Here is a 4478-nt window from a genome sequence, read left to right as displayed (position 1 = left end):
ACATTAATTTTACATGGCTTTCTAAACATGCGGCTCTCTTGTGCGAGACGTGAGTGCAGCCCTGATAGATGTCCCTCTAGAAAATGTCCGAAATATGTGTTCTGTGTGAACGGCTTGGTTTCAGTTTTGACTAGACTTGTGCCGGTATTCGGTAATGCGATATTAACTTCTGTAGCAAATGTAGCTATTGCTCATTGTGAATGTTAATGCATTAACTAAGGTTAACTAATGAGGTCTTATTGTAAAGTGATACCTATTGGTCTTTATAGTTCTTTTGCACTTTAATCTGTGTAAAACTTTTAACTTTATACATTTTTCTGTATTGCTTCATTGCATTTAAATGTTCAGTTATTTTTGTTATAAGAAAAAAGTTATTAAACCTGTTATACTGTATTATGACAGCACTTTTTTTAAAACTAAATTTCAATACCGTGATAATACCGTATACCGTGATAAAAGCATTAGCAATTAATTGCAACATGAAAAACTGCTACCGGCATATCCCTAGTTTTGACGTAAACAACATCTCCTCCGCATTGATGTTCTCTTTTCCCGCAATATTTGTAATTAACAACGCAGCAGCGCCGCATCTAGTGGCTTCAACTGGATAAGCTAACAAAAACATGAGGCTTGTTTGAGATGCGCCTCTCCTCGCGTGAAATGTAGGCGAGAGGTGGCTGCAGTGAGGGGAGGAGTGAAATCTCTGTTGTTCTCTCTATCTTTCGCTCTGTCATTCTCTCTATCTTTCGTTCTGTCTATCGCTCTATCGTTCTCTCTATCTATCGTTCTGTCTATCGCTCTATCGTTCTCTCTATCTATCGTTCTGTCTATCTATCTATATAGCTATCTATCTATAGTTTGAGATGCGCCTCTCCTCGCGTGAAATGTAGGCGAGAGGTGGCTGCAGTGAGGGGAGGAGTGAAATCTCTGTTTCTCTCTCTATCTTTCGCTCTGTCATTCTCTCTATCTTTCGTTCTGTCTATCGCTCTGTCGTTCTCTCTATCTATCGTTCTGTCTATCGCTCTATCGTTCTCTCTATCTATCGTTCTGTCTATCGCTCTATCGTTCTCTCTATCTATCGTTCTGTCTATCGCTCTGTCGTTCTCTCTATCTATCTAGAATGTTTATTGTAGTGTTGTGTGCTAGAAAAAGTGTGAGGAAAAGTTCCAGTGAATTTCTAATCCACAGAAATGAAGATGAACGATCTTTCAGCACATGAAAGGTTAAATATAGAGGGAAAGCCCAAGATGTGCACTGCGATCGGTGTCGTGTTTCAGAAAGCAGGTATTCGTTCTGATTACTAATGCGATCAGTTCATCCCCAGTGAAAACAGGCGGCAGCGGCGTCGAAATAATAATGTTCAGTGAGACACATTATCCTGCTGAACGCGGTGAGACGAGTTTGAGCCAAGGCTGGTGTTGTTGGGAAACACGTTCTGATGTCCATTAAACACCGCCACTGTCAGGAACTCAGCCAATTTTGTCATTAATACAGTACAACCCTTGGTCTTCTTTTTTCCCTGTCCTTTTCCTTCCAATCTCTGTAAAACTGATGTTTAGCACTCACTTTAATCACAGGAGTTCACAGTCAAGGACATGCAACTCAGTGGCATTGCTAAGTTGAGGATTTTTAATCAGTATACACTTGGAGAAGCTGGAGTTTTCATCCCAGGACTCCAGACTGCGACCATTTTTTCTGCCTGTGCGACTAAATTTCGCGTGCGGTCACACTGGCGCGACCACCGCGTTGTTTAACTCGTAAGTGCTGCCATTTCTGTTGCATGTGAGAAACATCAAACGGCAAACGAAACTGAAAGCATAATGAAACCGCCCAACTCGTTTGAGCTGCGCAGCGCTTCGAGTGTAGAGCCTGGTTTATGCTCACCGCGTCAGCACGAGCGCGAAGCAAAAATTACGCGAATATTGAGGAAACGATGGATGATTTTCACGTTAAACTAAAGTAAAAGACCGCTTCTTAAACCAAAGGTGAACATGTTAGTATTCTTGTGGGGGGAAAAAAAACATGCAAGCATTGTCACCGACAGCAAGATTAGTTTTACTTTTCTTTTTGTTTTCTTTTGCGTTATCTTTGCTGTTTACCTCACATTACGCTATGGAGGCTCTCTTTTATTTATTTGATTCCTCAGTGTTTGCTAAACGTTCTGTAATTTATTAGTTGGTATATAATACAGCATGTGGTGTATGCCATGCCTCGTCTTATTCGTTTTTATTAAACGTTTTGTTAGCTAGTTTGTCATTGTATCTTACCGTTTTATTGTTGTTGTGCTTTTTAATTAAGAATAACGATGAATCCATCTTTTGTTTTAGTCTTAAAAAGTGAAATGTGTAGATGTATGTAAGCAAAACAGACAATTATCTTTTCTGGTTAAACGTGACAAGATCACGAATTCAAAAGCGAAAGCATCCGAAGCCCGCGGCTTATAACACAGCAAAAGAGGAACTCCCGTTCACAAAATCCAAATCACAAATACTACTACTAATGTTTTATACTTCTGTATTATATAATACTGTTTTATAATTCTGTAGCTGTATTCTACAAACTAGCTGAGCTGCATTGCTGGCAACATCAACAAAACTGATAGCGTCTCTATCTGTTGGCCGCTCATGCGAACTGGACTGATAGACATGATAGGAGAGAATGCAGGTGTTTCAGTCTTTTGTTAATTTCATTCACTGTAGTCGAGTTTATAGTTTCATTCATAAGCGGTTTGGATCAGTAACCGAACAGATTATAGTCAGAGTAGACGGTATATTTGATTTGACAGTAACACTGCAGACCGTTCAGTTTCAAATGTTCATTAATTATCTCTTCTGCTCACCAAAGCTGCGTTTATTTAATCAAAAATACAGTAAAAATTGTGAAATATTATTATCATTTCAAATAACTGTTTTCTATGGGAATATCTGTTAAACTGTAATTTATTTCTGTGATCAAAGCTGTATTTTCAGCATCATTACTCCAGTCTTCAGTGTCACATGATCTTCAGAAATCATTCTAATATGCTGATTTGCTGCTCGAGAAACATTTCTGATTATTATCAATGTTGGAAACATTAATATTTTTGTGGAAACCGTGATACAATTTATTTTTCAGGATTCACAGATGAATAGAAAGTTCAAAAGAACAGCATTTATTTGAAATAGAAATCTTTTGTAACATTAGAAATGTCTTTACTCTCACTTTTGATCAATTTAATGCATCCTTGATGAATAAAAGTATTGATTTCTTTAAAAAAATCGTACAGACCCCAAATTTTTGAACAGTAGTGTATTGCAAACAATAAATTACATGCACACCACATCTGCATATTGCCTACTGTTCTTTTTTATTAATATATGAAACAGTAAGCATTTATCTACTGATAAACATTGCAAAAACTAGTATGTTGCATGTTAAGCGATCAACTCAGAAGTCCTGGTATTCCTAGAAATGGCTCAGTCGTCTGCGTCTGCATAATTCTCTGATGTCGTTGAGAGATTCATTCATTATGAAGAGATCAGAGCCGGAAATGCACTGAGATGATGAAGCGACTGGAAACTCTTCCGATGTTTCTCTCACTGCGTATTATATCATCAGATGGCTGAGAAACGCAGAGATGCAATGCTTTAGCGACGTCGCCCAGCCCTAAACTCCAGCATTATCATTATCAGGCTTCCTATCTACATGGCTTGTTTGGTTTGGATTTCCTCTTTACTCAATTTTCTGTAATCAGGGAGTGTTTTCCCAGTGGATTCTGAAATATGAAGGATTGTTTCTCAGCTGTAGATGTTTTAGCCCTTTTGCTGGAGTCTCTGTCATTTATTTTGCAGTAACGCTCCTGACAGCCGCGCTCTGTAACGCCGTCGGCAAACTCTGCGATGACAAACCGCACACGCTCAGTGCTGCATTACATTACAGCTCAGTGTGTTCATTTAAATCATACAACTCTGTTTGTTTCAGGACTGTAAAGAGATTTACACATCACAGCCCAGTTATTTATTTATTTATTTATTTCTAAATAGGAAGCATGTGGTGTGAAAATGATCTGAAGTGGCCGAAGTGAAGTTTAATTTATTTAATTTTTATTTATTTTTCTAATTTTTTATTTATTTTTCTTTTTTGTATTTTTCTGATATATATATATATATTTTTTTTTTATTCATTCTTATTTGTGTTTTTCTCATTTTTATTTATTTATTATTTTTCTAATTATTTTTATTTTTTATAAATTATTATTTTATTTTAATTTTTTTATTTATAATATTATTCTTCACTCTCATGCTTATGTATTTTTCAAATTATTATATTTTATAATTTATTTTTCTAATATTTTCTTTATTTTTTATTTTTCTGATTATTTATTCAAATGTATTTATTCATATTCATTAATTCTTATTTTGTTCATTTTTATGTATTTTAAATGTTTTATTTATTATTTTTCTAATTTATTTTTTATATTTTTTGTGTGTTTAGTTTTC

At 35.8% G+C, this 4478-nt stretch overlaps 1 protein-coding gene across 4 annotated transcripts in view; it reads left to right on the top strand.

Annotated features, from left to right (window-relative positions):
• Positions 1-4478, top strand: part of LOC107726930 (cyclin-dependent kinase 14) — a 166377-nt gene that overhangs the window by 4501 nt on the left and 157398 nt on the right. The window lies entirely within an intron of this gene.

The sequence above is a fragment of the Sinocyclocheilus rhinocerous genome, unplaced genomic scaffold, assembly GCF_001515625.1.
Source record: "Sinocyclocheilus rhinocerous isolate Xijiao unplaced genomic scaffold, SAMN03320098_v1.1 scaffold2471, whole genome shotgun sequence".
NCBI lineage: Eukaryota > Metazoa > Chordata > Actinopteri > Cypriniformes > Cyprinidae > Sinocyclocheilus > Sinocyclocheilus rhinocerous.
Note: the sequence above shows the minus strand (reverse complement) of the source record. Positions and strands in the feature narration are given on the sequence as shown.